Source organism: Aquarana catesbeiana, linkage group LG06 (genome assembly GCF_042186555.1).
Source record: "Aquarana catesbeiana isolate 2022-GZ linkage group LG06, ASM4218655v1, whole genome shotgun sequence".
In the NCBI taxonomy this organism is placed as follows: Eukaryota; Metazoa; Chordata; class Amphibia; order Anura; family Ranidae; genus Aquarana; species Aquarana catesbeiana.
Genome location: NC_133329.1, coordinates 51,667,431 through 51,685,215, shown reverse-complemented (window position 1 = coordinate 51,685,215; position 17,785 = coordinate 51,667,431). Strand labels below are relative to the sequence as shown.

Below are 17,785 nucleotides of genomic sequence, written 5' to 3'. Positions count from 1 at the left end.
CCATCTCACCTGTGCCTGACAATCTTCAACACATCCCTTCAGAATATCTTGGATTCCGGGATGTGTTTGACAAACAGAAGGCGGACTGCTTACCGCCTCACCGGCCTTACGATTGCCCTATTGACCTCCTTCCTGGATCAGAAGCCCCATTTGGCCGCATCTTCCCGCTGTCAGAAAGCAAGTTGAAAGTCCTAAAAGATTACATTGATGAAAATTTAGAAAAGCGCTTCATCCGTCCTTTCTCTTCACCAGCCGGAGCTGGTATCTTTTTTGTAGAAAAGAAAGATGGGTCCTTAAGGCCGTGTGTGTATTACAGGCAACTAAACAACATAACGGTAAAAAACTGATATCCACTACCACTCATTCCCAAACTGTTCCAACGATTTCGGTCGGCCCAGATCTTCTCTAAACTGGATCTTCGGGGTGCTTACAATCTCATCAGGATTGAGTAGAAGACCACCTTCAGGTCCAGGTTTGGGCATTACGAGTACCTAGTGATGCCTTTTGGGCTATGCAACGCTCCGGCCACTTTCCAACATATAGTCAATGACATCTTCCAAGAATACCTTGATGACTTTCTAGTCGTCTACCTGGATGAAAAGTCTAATTTTCTCTGCTACCATTGAGCTTCACCGAGTCCATGTTAAAAAGGTCCTTACCATACTCAGGAATCATAAGTTATACCTCAAGGCTGAGAAATGTGAGTTTGAGAAGACTGTGGTGCAGTTTCTGGGATTCATCATCTCTACCAATGGAGTCGCAATGGACCCACAAAAGGTCAAGGCAATTCAAGAATGGCCGGCCCGTCAGACAAAAATGTGTACAACGGTTCATCGGGTTTGCTAACTTTTTATAGGAGGTTTATTGTTGGCTTTTCATCCATTGTGGCACCTATCACTCAGGTCACACGTCAACACGACCGTTTCTGGTCACAGCAAGCACTTCAGGTCTGGTATGGATATTAAGGGGAACCCCGTGCCAAAATTTAAAACAAAATGACGTAGGGGTCCCCCTCAAAATTCATATCAGACCCTTCAGGTCTGGTATGGATTTTAAGGGGAACCCCACGCCAAAATTTTTAAAAAATTGGCGTGGGGTCCCCCCAAAAATCCATACCAGACCTTTATCTGAGCATGCAACCTGACAGGCCGCAGGAAAAGAGGGGGGATGAGAGAGCGCCCCCCCTCCTGAACCGTACCAGGCCACATGCCCTCAACACTGGGAGGGTGCTTTGGGGTAGCCCACCAAAGCACCTTGTCCCCATGTTGATGAGGACAAGGGCCTCATCCCCACAACCCTTTGCCGGTGGTTGTGGGGGTCTGCGGGTGGGGGGGCTTATCGGAATCTGGAAGCCCCCCTGTGTGAAATGGTAAGGGCCTACCATTTCACAAAAAAACTGTCAAAAATGTTAAAAATGACAAGAGACAGTTTTTGACAACTCCTTTATTTAAAGTCTTCTTTTTTCCATCTTCTATCTTCTTTCTTCTATCTTCCTTCGGTTTCTTCCTCCATCTTCTTCTTCCTCCGATCCTCTGCTTCTTTCTCCAGTGTTCTCGTCCGGCATCTCCCTCCGCGGCATCTTCTTCTCTTCATCTTCTTTTCTTCATCTTCTTCTCTTCATCTTCTTTTCGGGCCACTCCGCATTCATGATTGGATGGGAGGCTCCCGCTGTGTGACGCTTCTCTCTTCATCTTTTTCTCTTCATCTTTTTCTCTTCATCTTCTTCTCTTCATCTTCTTCTCTTCATCTTCTTGTCTTCATCTTCTTTTCGGGCCGCTCCGCATCCATGATGGCTTGGAGGGAGGCTCCCGCTGTGTGACGCTTCTCCTCTTCTGACGGTTCTTAAATAATGGGGGGCGGAGCCACCCGGTGACCCCGCCCCCTCTGACGCACAGGGACTTGACGGGGACTTCCCTGTGGCATTCCCCGTGATGTCAGAGGAGGGCGGGGTCACCGCCCCTCTGACGTCACAGGGAATGCCACAGGGAAGTCCCTGTGCGTCAGAGGGGGGCAGGGTCACCGGGTGGTCCGACATCCGCTATTTAAGAACAGTCAGAAGACGAGAAACGTCACACAGCGGGAGCCTCCCTCCATGCCATTATGGATGCGGAGCGGCCCGAAAAGAAGATGAAGAGAAGAAGATGAAGACAAAAAGATGAAGAGAAAAAGATGAAGAGACAAGCATCACACAGCGGGAGCCTCCCATCCAATCCACTCCTACACAGCCAGGCAAATAGCATTTTTTTTAGCTTTTATCCAGAGACAAGGAACGGTCTTTAAGCTTGGTTTTTATGTTTTATTAGGGGTAATAACTTGAATGGGTAATGGGAATTATGGGATGCCCAACTTGATAGCAACAAAAACCAGGGACAACTTTCTACCTATGTACAACTCCAGATTATTTTCTTCACTGCCAGACACTGACAGTCTCTAAGTGAAAAGATGAAAAAGTCCCTTAAGGACTAGAAACTCTCAGTCCCTTTAGAAAGTAGCTCAAAGTGTTGTAAGCTGCATCCTGGAGTACCTCCAACTCCCTTGTAGACACTGATCCCAGCTCTACCCACAACAGGAAATGCTAGATCACCTGGTTGCTTCTTCACCAGTCTAAACAACTGATTCTTCACCAGTCCACCCGACCGACTCTTCACCAGTCCACCCGACCGACTCTTCACCAGTCCACCCGACTGACTCTTCACCAGTCCACCCGACTGACTCTTCACCAGTCCACTCGACTAACTCTTCACCAGTCCACCCGACTGACTCTTCACCAGTCCACCGACTGGCTCTTTACCAGCCTACCCGACTGAATCTTTACCAGTCTACCCGACTGACTCTTCACCAGTCCACTTGACTGAATCTTTACCAGTCCACCCGACTGACTCTTCACCAGTCTACCCGACTGAATCTTTACCAGTCTGCCCGACTGAATCTTTACCAGTCTACCCGACTGACTCTTCACCAGTCCACTTGATTGAATCTTTACCAGTCTACCCGACTGACTCTTCACCAGTCTATCCGACTGAATCTTTACCAGTCCACACAACTAACTCTTCACCAGTCCACTTGACTGAATCTTTACCAGTCCACCCGACTGACTCTTCACCAGTCTACCCGAATGACTCTTCCCCAGTCTACCCGACTGAATCTTTACCAGTCTACCCGACTGACTCTTCACCAGTCTACCCGACTGACTCTTCACCAGTCTATCCAACTGACTCCAGAGATCAGGGAAGATTTAAGCACACCCCTATCTTCCAGAGAGACCTGCTATGTTTGACAGTCTTTCCCCTTGTAGGTCCCTGACCGTGCTGCAATCATCATACTGTCCTCCTTGCTACTGCTGCCTCTCAGGGAAGACTTTCTCCAAATTGCTTCTGTTGTCAGGATCCTCCCAGTTCAGCCCAAGCCCCAGCCTGAGGCAGAGTACCTCACCAGACTAGGGGGTTTGCCTCAAGGGCTACCAACAGTCCCATCTTCCACCTGACTCGCCTACCAGCATGACTCATCCATACTTAAGGGCTGGCTCAACCTCCCTATCAGGCCCACCAACTGGGAATTGGTCAGACTGAGTATGCAGAACAACCCTCCTAGCCCTCCAGTTTCCAGAATGTTCTCCAACTTTCCAAAACCAGGGGGAGGCACCAGAGACTTGTCTGCATGAGTCATCCAGCCCTGACCTAAAGTAAACCCATGTCCCAGTTAAAGCGGGGTTCCAGTCAAATTTTGAACATTATCTCCATGCATTCTCTTCCTTGCCTAGATGCTGACATGCTGTGTAAAAAAATTTAAATCGCCGTAATTACCTTTTTTTTCCTAATCTTCTTAGCACTTCCTGGTTTTCCTCCCATGGGAGTAGGCGTGTTTCTAGCCTCTCCCAGACCTCCCACAGTCCCCTGGGAGCTAGTCTCAGGCTTCCCAGCATGCATTGTGCAACAGCGTCATCACAACATCTCTGCTCCCAGCATTCACCGCATCCAGGAAATACATGCTTGTGGGCTTCAAATGCCCACAATGAAGATGGAAACCGCCTTCAGTGAATTTTATAAGTTATTCTTTACAACGAAATCAGACACAGGCGGACTTATTACACAGAACATGTGAGTAGATAATCATGAGAAGAAAAGTTTGTGAATGAACTCCAAAAAATAAAACGATAGATAGGTGGACCCCCACTTTAAAGCGGTTGTATAGTCTTTATTTTGACTTTTACCTACAGGTAAGCCTATAATAAGGCTTACCTGTAGGTAAAAAAAATATCTCCTAAACCTTTACGGTTTAGGAGATATCCCCCTTGCTATGCGCCGCTGACTGCAGCGGCGCATGCGCACAGGGGATTCTCGGCTGAAGCCCGGCAGCTGATGACATCGTGGCTCCAGCCACTCACAGCGCTGGAACCGCGATACCCGGAAGACACGCCGAGGCAACATGACAGCTCCCTCGGCGTGGACCAGGTAAGATACTGACGCCTCGTTCTAAGGTAAGTATTTCATAATGAGCTAGTATGCGGTGCATACTAGCTCATTATGCCTTTTGCTTTACAGGGTTAAAAAAAAAAAAAAAATTGCGGGTATACAACCGCTTTAAAACTCACAGAGTAAAGCATAAGTCAAACATAAAATATCCTGTACTGGCACTAGTAGCACACTAGAGGGTGCTACAATACTGTATAATGTTTGTTTGCTTTAAAATAATTTTACTGTATTTCTTACAGAAAAGTTTAGCTAATATCAAGTGCCATAAAAATTTGGAACTATTACCATTGCTTATGATGGTGTAGTTATTATTATAATTATCATGCTAGTTCATTTTATATATGACTTGGTTGAGGTTAATCTTTGTTGTTCAGGTTTCTCATATACTTTTTTCTTTGTCTCTTTTTTCCTGAAATACAGTTTGTCGACTTCTAAGTAAGTAATCTAGCTACTGAATGTCAGTGTTTTGCTTGTAAAGATCCATTTAGTATTTATGGATATGCTGATTAACATAATCCAGTACTGGACACCCAGTATTCATTGAGCTGACTTCTTGTGTTCCTGTATTGTTTTTAGTAGATGTTAAAGCAGACCTCTTTAAAAAGGGTAAACATATGTTAAAATAAGTACTTAAAGCGGAGTTTCGGCTAAAAAAAATAATTAAAATTCAGCAGCTACAAATACTGCAGCTGCTGACTTTTAAAATAAGGACACTTACCTGTCCAGGGCGCCCACGATGTCCTCACCTGAAGCCGACCCATCTCTCAGCTCTGGGTGAAGGCGCCGGCATTGCTAGTAAGGGAATCAGGAAGTGAAGCCTTGCGGCTTCACAGCCTGGTTCCCTACTATGTATGCATGAGTCGTGTTCTGGGTTGTCCCTGCTGTCTTCTGGGACCTGTGTGTCTCCCAGAAGACAGCAGGTGGAATGGAGGAGGGCCGGACATGTTGTAGATCGCCGCGGATACTGAGGCGATCTTTTGCCAGAAGTGGGAGCAAATACCTGTATTTGACAAGTATCTGCTCCCCCTCCCCACTGAAAGGTGCCAAATGTAACACCGGTGGGGGGGAGGAATCCGGACAGCGGAAGTTCCATTTTTGGGTGAAACTCCGCTTTAAGTGCATTTACATATGTCCACGTCTCTTTTTTTTTTCTTGACTATCAATTTGTATCCATTTTGCAGGGCACATTCCCTCTGGGCTGTGATTGCGTACAGCTGATCAGCAGGTCCCGGCAATGAATCATTGGCCGGGACTTTCTGACAGACTCCCGCTGTGTACAATCGCAGTGGGTGTCGGCATGGGGGCGCACATGCACGCGCCCTAAATACGGAAGCAGGCAGTGGCATACGAGTATGTCGCTTTGCCTGTGCAGGCTGCACGTCCCCAAGTGATTAACCACGTGCCGACCGCCGCATGTACATATACGTCGGCACAATGGCACGGGCAGGCATAAGGGCTTACCTGTATGTCCCTGCCTCCCAGCGAGCAGGGGGTCCGATCAGACCCCCCCCCCCCCGGTGCCTGCGGTGGTCGGATTCATTACAGGAGCGATCGGTGCTGAGGGGGAGGCCACCGATTCATGGCCACCCCCTCGCGATCGCTCCTGACGAATGAAAAGCTTCCTCTGCTCCTGTAATTTAAACAGAAGCAGAGGAAGTGATGTCATCTCTCCTCCTGGCGGTCTTTTCCTTCCGGCGCCAAGGAGAGAGGACATCCATTAAGTTTGCACCAACACTACACGAACAGTAGAACACGCAGGCACACTAATCACCCCCAAATCTTCCCCGATCACCCCCCCGTGATATAAGTTAGGTTTTAGTGTCAGTTAGGGTCTGCATCGCCCCAGGCAGCGTCAGGTTATTGCCAGTACCCCTAGCACCCACGCACGCAGCATACACCTCCCTTAGTGGTATAGTATCTGAACGGATCAATATCTGATCTAATCAGATCTATACTAGCGTACCCAGCAGTTTAGGGTTCCCAAAAACGCAGTGTTAGCGGGATCGGCCCAGATACCTGCTAGCACCTGCATTTAGCCCCTCTGCCCAGCCCAGCTCAGCCCACCCAAGTGCAGTATCGATCGATCACTGTCACTTACAAAACACTAAACACACATAACTGCAGCATTCGCAGAGTCAGGCCTGATCCCTGCAATCACTAACAGTTTTTTGGTAGCGTTTGTTACATTTGTGGACAGTCTAGGAGCTTTTTTACCTGTGAGTCTCACTACTGTACCAGTAAATTTAGAGCCAAAAATGACAAATCGAAGGTACAGTAGTGAAGAGGCCTACATGTTTCTGAGCATGACAGATAGTGAAGAGGAAGTCACTCATCTGTCAGATTCAGGCTCAGAATACGATCCTGTAGACAGCAGTGGCTCCATGACAGATAGCTCTGACGATGGAGTTGTGGTCCCTGTCAAGGTCAGGCGTACCAGACCCCGATCTTCTGCTGTTGAGGTGCAAGAACCGCAGGGCTCTCGTATGGAGCAGAGAAGTAATAGCGCCGCTATTCCTTATGGTGACCTGGCAAGTACTAGTGCAGTTCAAGCTGGCGAGGTGGCAAGCACAAGTAGAGTCCCGCTGCCACCAAGAAGAAGACAAAGACAGGCCCGTCATGCCCATAGTGTTCTTCCTGCAGAATCTTCCCAGCAAGCGTGCCAGATACGGGGTCAATATGTATAAGCTCTGTGACGGGGCCACAGGCTATACATATAGTTTTTTGGTTTACAAGGGGAAGAGATTGTCGTGTAGAGCCGACAAACTGCCCTGACTACATAAGAAGCGCTGGCAAGATTGTGTGGGACTTGGTGTCACCCTTATTTGGAAAGGGGTACCACTTGTATGTGGACAATTATTACACAAGCGTGCCACTCTTTAGTCACTAGTTTGATCATCAGATTGGAGCATGTGGCACCGTGCGATCCGGGCTTTCCCCAGTGGCTTGTAGATTCTCATCTTAGGCTGGGGGAGAGAGCCTGCTTCAAGTGTAATAACTTGCTCGCTATCAAGTGGAGGGATAATAAGAATGTTTTCGTTCTCACCTCCCTTCATGCAGACACGACTGTCCAAATTACTACGGCGACTGGTGTTGTGGAGAAACCCCTCTGTGTCCTCTGTGTCCACGAATATAACCAAAATATGGGAGGGGTGGACCTCAACATCCAGTTGTTGGCACCATACCTAGTTGCCCGTAAGGCCAGACACTGGTATAAAAAAGTGTCTGTTTATTTATTTCAATTGGCTTTGCTGAACACTCATGTGCTATACAGAGCTTCAGGATGGAGTGGATCCTTCCTTAAATTCCAGGAAGAGATCGTCAGAGCCCTTCTGTTTCCAGACGGTGCTCCACCTCACCTTCCCAATCCAAATGCAGTAAGCCGGCTGCATGAGAGGCATTTTCCGTATGTCCTCCCGAGTACCCCTACCCAACAAGCCCCCCAAAGAAAATGTCGTGTCTGTAGAAAGCACGGATATAGGCATGACACCTGCTATTTTTGTCCCTCCTGTCCTGACAATCCTGGTCTTTGCATTGGTGAATGTTTTGAACGCTACCATACACTAGTTGAGTATTAGCGTAGGGTACAGCATTGCACAGACTAGGCACACTTTCACAGGGTCTCCCAAGATTCTTTTGCATTTTGAGAGACCCAAACCTGGAACCAAACCGTTACAGTTACAGTTACAAATAAAAGTGTTAAAAGAAAAAAAAAAAGCTAAAAAAAAAATAAATATATAAAATAAGAAAAACAAAAATAGTTGTCGTTTTATTGTTCTCTCTTTCTCTCTCTCTATTGTTCTGCTCTTTTTTACTGTATTCTTTTTTTTTACAATTATTTTATTTATTCAAGGAACACAGTCGAACACAGATATCTGGGCAATCACAGTGTGTTATCTTACATCACATTGCATATATATGTTATACACCATAGCATTTTATTACCTGTTAAGGACAATATGACATTTTGTTATCTGAAACGTCTCTGTCATATTATGTGACAGTTGCTATAGGTGACGTCTTTCCTCTGGGTGTACATTAGATAGCAATATTAATGGTGCACATGTGTTACCCTTCGTCCGGTCTCCGACCGGTTCCAGTTCTTTTTAAAGTTTTATATACTAGAAGAGTTTAGGTCCCAAAAATTCGGGACTACATAACTGGGGAAAAAAAAATAAAAATAATAGAGAGAAGTATAGTAAGCAAACATGTAGGAAAGAATTTTTTTACTGTATTCTATTCTGCAATGTTTTATTGTTATGTTTTATCAAGTTTTCTTTTCAGGTATGTAATTTTTTTATACTTTACTGTTTACCGTATTTTCTTGTTAACCATTTTTGTTTTCAGGTACGCCATTCAGCTGCAGTACGCATCTATTTATCTTGACAGCAACAGTGTTTGCTCACACGATACATAAAGCCGTGACTCCAGTTCTGTCAGAGGTGATTTCACCATCACAGTTAAAAAAAAGACCATATATACCGAAGCATGGGGCAGCACGGGTGGAGGAGCAATTTGCTCCTAACTTTTGGGGCGGATGCCCCCATGCTTCGGCATATATATATTTTAGGCACAGGTTGCGTTAAAAAATGTTTTATTTTTTACTATGTTTTTTTTGCATTTGCTTTTCAGGTATGGTAAGTCTAATGCCCCGTACACACGCTCGGACATTGATCGGACATTCCGACAACAAAATCCTAGGATTTTTTCCGACTGATGTTGGCTCAAACTTGTTTTGTGTACACACGGTCGCACAAAGTTGTCGAAATTTCTGATCGCCAAGAACGCGGTGACGTCAACCACGTACGACGAGACTAGAAAAGGCCAGTTCAGAACCAAGCGCGGCACCCTTTGGGCTCCTTTTGCTAATCTCGTGTTAATAAAAGTTTGGTGAGAGACGATTCGCGCTTTTTCAGACTCGTGGCTTTCAGATCATTTTCTGCTGTTCAGTTTGTGCTTGTGGGTTTGTATCTGCTCTTCAGTGCATGCAAGCAAGCTACGTGTGACTTTGATTAGTCATTGTGTTCTTGTTTGTTCGTTGCTGTTTTTCAGGTCGCTCTTCACAGGCCTTGCTGTTCTTCAGTGCGTTCTGTTACTTCGTTCTGAGCAGCCGACCGTTTTCTAGCCATGTTGCGTATACGTACTCCTCGTAGAGTTCGTGCTGTGCGAGGGCTTGGTGTTGGGGTCCTTACCTTGACACAAGTCCAGTCCATGAACAGGGTGGGGAGGAGTTCATGGACCAAGAATTGGTTGCTTCAGCGTGACCAGTTCTGTCACATGCCTTTGCTCCGTGAGATCCGTGAGAACAATCCTGATGATTTCAGGAACTTTCTCCGGATGACGGACCCCGTATTTCACCGTTTGTTGGCTTTGCTGACCCCCTATATCAGCAGGCAGGATACCTGCATGAGGCAAGCCTCACTCCGGAGCAGAGGCTAGTCGCCACCCTGCGGTACTTGGCGACGGGGAGAAGCCTGCAGGACCTCAAGTTCTCGACAAGCATCTCCCCCCAGGCTCTGGGGATCATTATCCCAGAGACCTGTTCTGCCATCATCCAGGTCCTGCAGAAGGAGTATATTAAGGTAAGATTTTTATCCTTTAATATCACATTTTATTGCATTGGATGTTTGATAATATATTGTATTTCTTTCCTCATTCCCTAATTAACATGATTGTAATATGCTGTGAATGTCCCCTTTGTTCTCATGCATGCTGATTTTTTATGTAATTATTTTTGTTGTCTTTCATACATCTTTGCCTTCACTTACCTCCCCAACTGCTAAGTCAGCTGATACCAATTCTCTATCTATCCTCAATCATCTATCTGCTGACTTTGCCAAACCCATACATACTATAACCATCTCTTTTGTGGTCAGATGTATGGATGAATTCCCCAAAGCATGTAGTGCAAGGGCCTGCCTGTATACTTTCAAATGGTAATGTTTAAAGTTTTTGTATCCTATTATTATCTTGATAGGTAATAGCAGAATGTCCAAATGTGCTCAAATGTGTACAGTGTGTATTTATATCTTTGTATTATGACACTTTTTACCTGTCCAGTGGGCTGCCAATAGTGTAACTAAGGAGGGGCTGTTCAAAGTAATAAACATTATTTAGGCATTCATCTCTCAATGAAGTGGAGAGGGTTACCTGTCCAAGAGCCCCCCTATAATGTTAGAAATGGCCCAGGAGAGGGGGGGAGGGGGAATATGATAGGTGTACCTTATATTTTGGTGTTTAAAAATTTCCATTAATAAATGTTATCTTGATGTTGGCCAAGAATGTTTGTGTCTAATCTGCTTTTCATGTTTTAATGTGCAAAAGACTAATTTTTTTTGTTTTCCTCAACAGTTTCCTTCCACGCCACAGGAATGGCAGACTGTGGCGTCCCACTTTGCCCAGCGGTGGGACTTTCCTAACTGCGGAGGGGCAATTGATGGGAAACACATCCACATTGTCCCACCACCCAACTCGGGGTCATACTTTTATAATTATAAGGGGTTCAATAGTATTGTGATGTTGGCGGTGGTGTCAGCTAATTACGAGTTCCTGTATGTGGACGTGGGGAAGAATGGCCGGATGTCCGATGGTGGAGTCATCGCCCAAACGGAGTTTTACAGGCGTCTCCAGAATGGCAGCTTGGACTTGCCACCTCCAGAAGACAATGTGGAAGGACTCCCATTCGTCTTCATTACGGATGAAGCCTTTGCGCTGGGGGACCACCTTATGCGGCCATTCCCGATGAGGACCCTCACCCCGGACCAGAGGGTTTTTAATTACCGGCTGGCCAGAGCCAGAAGTTCTTTGGGGGTAGGGGGGCCATCAATATGCCAGACAATGTGTGAAGCCTTTATCAAATAAAAAAAAAAAAAAGCCAATCTTTGGTGACATTTACTGCTTGTGTTTGTTTTAGCTGACCCTGACAGAAATGTGGTAAGTCGTGAAAATGGCGTGATTGTGTAACCTTATACAAAGCACTGTTGGGTGTTATTTACTAAAGGCAAAGACACTTTGCACTACAAGTGCACTTGAAACTGCACTGAAACTGCACTTGTAGTGCAAAGTGGATTTGCCCTTAGGAAATAACACCCATTGTCACAGAAAGCAGCAATTAGAGCACCACAAAAGTGTTGTAGCGTAGAGACAATAATCCACACATTGTTCTAATAGGGGAATGGCGCTGTTCACAGATAATGGAAAAATCAAAAAACGCAACCACAACCCACCAGAAAATGGGAAAAAGAAAATATGAATAAAAAATAAAAATATAATTTAAGAAAGTAATAAACAATAATGTGCAGTGTGCACCAAAGTGTGTGAAGATTCTAACGAAAATCCTATGAATTAATCCCTTAAGTTAATAACAGAAGGTGTAAATATGCAAGTCACTACCAAAAGTGAAAAAACGCAAAATCATACATAGTACAGAGTGGATAAAAATGACATAAAAATGACATAAAAAGTGATAACAACATTAAAATTCCCACTCATGTACCAAATATCATACACAATGCATAAAATATATATGTCAGTGATCCAAATAGACATCTGTGATCATCCTGAATTAAATATTAGAAGATAAATAAAAAAGTGGAAATGTATGTGAAAGGTGAATTGATCAAAAAATGAGGATATTAATTAATAAATATGTGCAATCAAACAGATATATGAATAAATATGTGATGCACTCAAAAACGTCCAATATAAATTGTCCACTGAAGGTATATCAGACAGGTGTGTGATCCCCAGCAAGTTTCAGTGTTAGTGTGTCCGTATCTGGCAGGCCCCCTCTTGTGTCCTCACTCACCAGAAAGCCCAACCCCTGCAGGGGTGAAGGGCATGAATCAATCCTGTGGCCGGAATGCTGGAGTCCCAGGATCCCCCTCTCAGGTTCAACGAGCCCCTTCCCACTGGATCCACGTTGTTCTTACATAAGTATCCACCGGAACAAAATATGTGTGGAGAAACAAGGAATCCACATGGTGTAAGTCCGTTAAAAAGAGTTTATTGTTCAAAAAAATGATAAATACGTTTAAAAACGGGACCTGACAGTGCTCGCCTAGCAAAAACAAAAAACGGATGGTGTCTAGGCAGCGAGGTGACGGCGTGCGTTCCACCAGCCTGGCTGCCGAAACCGGAAGTGCAGAGTCAGAACGTGAAAGCGACGTGTGCGTACCGTATGGCCACACCTTACGCGTTTTGTCATCAAGACGTCATCTGAGGCGCGGCCATCTTGGTACGCCACACGTCTTAAATAGTACAAGGAGGCGTCGCAGTGTCCAATCACAAAGAGCTAATGGTGACGTCCCATCCACCCAGCGGGGAAGCAATGTATTAGCTAAAAGGGGAGGGGGGAACCAACCCAATGTAGATGAAGAAAAGCATCCCCTGGTGGAGAACAGTGAAATAGCAAGATCGGGCGCCTCCGTATAATAATACAATATAACATAATGGTAAGCCACAATACAGCAAGGACATACGGGTGAAAGTTGGCCCAATACATGATGCCCACTACATACCCAATGGCAATATAAAAATATTTAATACCAGTGTAAAATATAAAAATGTGACAATTATAAAAAATGACAATTAGAAAAATTATTAAAAAATTAAAAAATTATTTTAAACATTGAAAACCTAATAAATGAAAAAGTATTTTTTTATTATAAATTGCACAAAAAATGTGATATCAGAATTAAAAATGAAAATTGGTAATGGATAAAGAATATCCATACCAGTTTGAGGTCAGGAAAAAATGTAGCACCTGGAACTACCAACATGGTTTATATACATATGTGCCCTCATTATTGCACCCACCAGCATCGATGTAAAAATAAATACTGTGTTAGTACCAGAGGATGTATCATATCCCTGTTACCAAGGTGAAATTCATCAAGAGTCCAGTGTATGAAAAAAGGAGTAAGTATGGAGGGATTAGTGTCATCAATTTGTAAATATATAGATAAGATAAATGAAATCAAGAAAAATAAATAAATAAAATGAGAATAAAAATGAAAATAAAAATAAAAATAAAAATACGAGTAGAGATGAAATGTGCCAGGATAAAACATGAGCTAATGTGATGTTTTAGTACTAAAATATTGTACGTACAACAAGGTGTGGAGAAAACTCCCATATAATATCATATGGAGAAAATAAGCCCATGTGTTTAAAGGTACATGACTCAGACAAAGGACATCAACATCCCCCATACCTTCCGATGTGTGAGGTGGCACACATTCTTGATTAACAATCTTTTTAATACCTGCACAATCACATGTGCATTTTGACAAGGTTTTTAAAACAAACCAACATGTTTGTTGTATAATAATTTTTGGGGTGGCATTAGAAAAAGGAGAAATGTCGTTTTAAGATAAAACAGGCATGTGTAAAACCAACAAGAAAGACACAAATCTTGAACTTACAAAGTTCACATTTGGTAGAACTTGAAGGCAATATCAGACATGAGTATTTAGGAACTGTTTGATATTGCGTTCAGATGGGGTGAAGTCACCCCAGGAAAAGCCAAATTTTGAAGATGCACACCAATTTACGAATGTCAACATGTGCTAGCTGCCATCACGGGGGATCAAGGGACGTGTTTTGGGGGAGAAACCCCTTCCTCTCAGCTACTTTATTATTGAAGAAGGGGTTGCACCCCCAAAACGCATCCATTGATCTCCCGTGATGGCAGATAGCACATGTTGACACACTGTGTGCATCTTCAAAATTTGGCTTTTCTACAATTCGCAAAAAACTTTTTAACATTGTAGCACACCATAAAAGAAAGGGCTTTGGAGGGGTTTTAAACTCTCCCCAAAACATCAATGATGTTCTTATTTTTATTAATAACATCATTGATGTTTTTCGTGATGTTTTCCAATGCAACATTACACCCCATGATCTCCCCAATCAGGATCTGTGCACTTTCCGAGGTGAAAGGATCTGGATCCACAACATCACGATCACCTAAAAAGAGGGAAACCAAAAAAAAAAAACAGGTATTATAAATATGCCGGCATCCATCTCTTACCTGAGCCTGTGGTCGCAGACACTCACCTGTTGTGGTGGCTAGTTCCACCACGTCTTCTTTCTCCTCCTGTTCTTCTTGTGTTTGGGGTATTTCCTTTTCTTCCAGAGGTGGGGGGTCTCTGGTCTCCTCGGATGAGGGGTGTCCTCCGAGTCTTTTCTCCCCTATGTGAACAAAAAATGGTATACTTAGCACACAGATATTTGATGGCAGAACTATAAATATGAAACATTGCTTGGAAGTGTGGTACAATTGTCTATTTTGGCAGAGTTCCAAGATGTAAAATTTTGAGTGTCCTTTGTCAAGCTTGAATACTTTACTTGTTTTGTACAAGCTTCACAGATGGAGACACCCCTATAGTATACACTGGAGCACCTGTGTGGGCCCCCTAATAAAAAGGGTGTTCTTGTGTCCCACACTAGTGCTCCAGCGTCCAGATGTGTAAACAGCTGCTGAGTGTCCTCTCCTTACACAGAATTTAGTTTGCATTTCATTCTAGTTACAAACCCATCTACACAACCAAATTAGTTTCAGACAAGTAGGCCCTAAAAAATGTGGGCAAATGCATATGGCCAAAACAATGGTGTTTTATAGGCCGAAATAAAAATGTTTGATACAAACGAATAATGTGCCCATGAACATGAAAGTTGCCATTTTAAACTGTACAACAGTTCCTAAAAGCACATGGAGCAGCACGAACGTAATAAACATAAAAAGAATAGGAACACAGCACAACTACTTACTTTTTTGCAGCACTCTCTGGATCTTTCTGTACTGCTCGTGCTCTCTTAATTTGAGGTCCGACCACCGCTTCCTGAGCTGATCTTTCGATCGGCGTACCCCGAAATTCCGGTGCAGACTCTTGACCACTTTCGCCATGATCTTGGCCTTTCTGACATTGGGGTTGGGGTAAGGTCCATACTTTCCATCATAGTCGGCCTTCTCCAACATCTCCCCAAAGGACATATTTGAGGCCTTAAATCTTCTCCTTCTGGATTCAGACGTTTCCGGCTCCGGGCTTTCCTCCCCCTCCTCCTCGTTGCTGTAATTAGCACGCACCTGCTGTGTCTCCACCATGTGCTCTTCCCCCACTGCGCTGAACGAAAAGGGGCGGGGAATAGACTAGAAAGAACGTCAGGGGCGGGCGGAGTTACATGCATGCGCAGTGTGTATAAAGCGTAACACGCGTGCGTAGTACATACGATCTGAGAGCGAAGGAAGGAGTCGATCGTGATAATGAAGGTAAGAGCCAAACTTGGGCCTATACTGCTTCTAGATTGAGGCCTATATTGTAACAAGATTAGGAGAGTTTTGCCTGACATTAGGGTTTGTCTTGTGTTGTGTCTTGCAGTGAAAATGGATATCTTGAAAGATAACGACTTTATGGCAATCTTCATTGATATGTTCAGGGAGCTGCCTTGTCTGTGGCAGATAAACCACCCACATTATAAGAACCAAACAAAGAGGAAGGCAGCGCTGGATCAATTGCTGGAATTTGTGAAGACGGTTATCCCCACGGCAGACATGACCTATTTGAAGATCCTAATTGGTGGCCTGAGGAGCACATACCCAAGGGAGCACAAGAAGGTCCAGGATTCCCAGGGATCCGGAGCTGCAGATGACATCTATGTCCCCAGACTGTGGTACTATGACAGGTTGCATTTTCTGGCAGGTCAGACTGAACCCGGGTCATCACTCTCCACTCTTCCTTCCACGCTTCCTCCCCCCCAGCTGAGGCTTCTGACGCCCAACCTGGGCCTTCCAGACAGCAACATGTGGAGGAGCCCAGCTTGAGCCAGGTAAAGCATTCTTCTAAAGATTTCTGGTTGTCCAATCAATGATGTTAACTAGATGTTAGTTTGGAGTACTAATTTATGATTTGATTGATAATGCAAAAACTAAAACCAAGTCCCTTTTTCATACACAGGGAAGTCTCAAACAGGAGGTGGCCGGGCCAAGCATGCTGCCTGATATCCAGGTCCCTCCCATACACCCGCAAAGACAAAGTGGCAGGAAGAGGAGTACCCTGGAGGAGGCTGCCATAGGCCTCTTTTGGAAGGCTACAGAGGCCCTGAGAACTGCCTGCAAAATGATGCAGATGGAGGAGGGCCAATGACTCCTGTGTGAGTCCTTAATTTTGGAAGCTCTCAATAAGGGGTTGAGGGGCCAGATAACATCTGCTACCCACATTTGTGAACTCACACATGGTCCTCCTCCTCCTCCTCCTCCAGGTCCTACTCCTCCTCCTCCTCCTCCAGGTCCTACTAGTCCTCCTCCTCCTCCAGGTCCTACTCCTCCTCCTGCCATATCTCCAACACCAGAGTCACAGCCAGGAAGGAAGCGTGGAAAGAAGACCAGAAAGTGATGACCCTGGGTCCAGTCTGGTCTGGCAAAAGATGCTGCCTGTTGTAGTACCACAGCCTGGGGACACAGATGTCATCTGCTGCTTTCCAGATCTCTGGGACTTCTGGAGCAAACTGCACTCAGTTATATATGGACTCCTCAGGCCACCAATTTTGATGTTAAATAATTGATGTCTGCCCTGGGGGTCCAAAGCTTCGCCAATTTCTGCTGTTTCTCCAGTGTTGCCTCCCTCTTTGTTTGGTTCTGAGCCCTTAATAAAGGATTTTTTGTTTCAATTATACTCTCCTATGTGTTTTTTCCTTCAAAAAGGAAAGTTTTTGTTTGTGAGGATTCAGGTACATTTCTAAAGTACAATGTGAAATTAACAAGGGACACCAACACCAAACAATCTCCTTGAGATTAAATAATACAAGATAATAATAAACACACACAAAAATATTATGGAGTAAAACTAAAACTAAAATAAAACAAAGATCAGCCTTGAAAAAAACAAACCTAAAAAACCAAAAAAAAACAGCCTTTAAAAAAAAAAAAAAAAAAAAAAAAAAAACAACCCAAAAATTTTTTTGGCAGATGGGACAAATCTAAATATATTGAGGGAGTCCCGATAAATAATAAAGAAAGAAGTTTGTGAGAAGTCTGTGTGAATATGAACAGCAAAACTACTTAATTTTTCTCACATTATAAAGAAGAAGAGAGTGTGCTGTATTAAACCATTTTTTACATTGCACCGTGACGAAAGTGCTGTATCCATTGCGAACGCTAATTTTACCAGACCGAGCTGTTCCGTCTCGGAATTTCTTCTGAGCATGCGTGGCACTTTGTGCGTCCGAACTGGCCACACACGGTCGGAATTGACGCGTTCAAATTTTATAGCCCGGTCGGAAAATTTTATAGCCTGCTCTCAAACTTTGTGTGTCGG

General features: G+C 44.4%; 1 long non-coding RNA gene across 1 annotated transcript in view; it reads left to right on the top strand.

The window, feature by feature from the left end:
• The window catches only part of LOC141148398 (uncharacterized), a 51,369-nt gene extending 33,953 nt beyond the window's left edge, over positions 1-17,416 (top strand). Inside the window, exon 3 of the long non-coding RNA XR_012245201.1 lies at positions 10,821-17,416. This is a non-coding gene — a long non-coding RNA (uncharacterized lncRNA). The remainder of the gene's footprint in view (positions 1-10,820) is intronic.
• Positions 17,417-17,785: the final 369 nt, after the last annotated feature.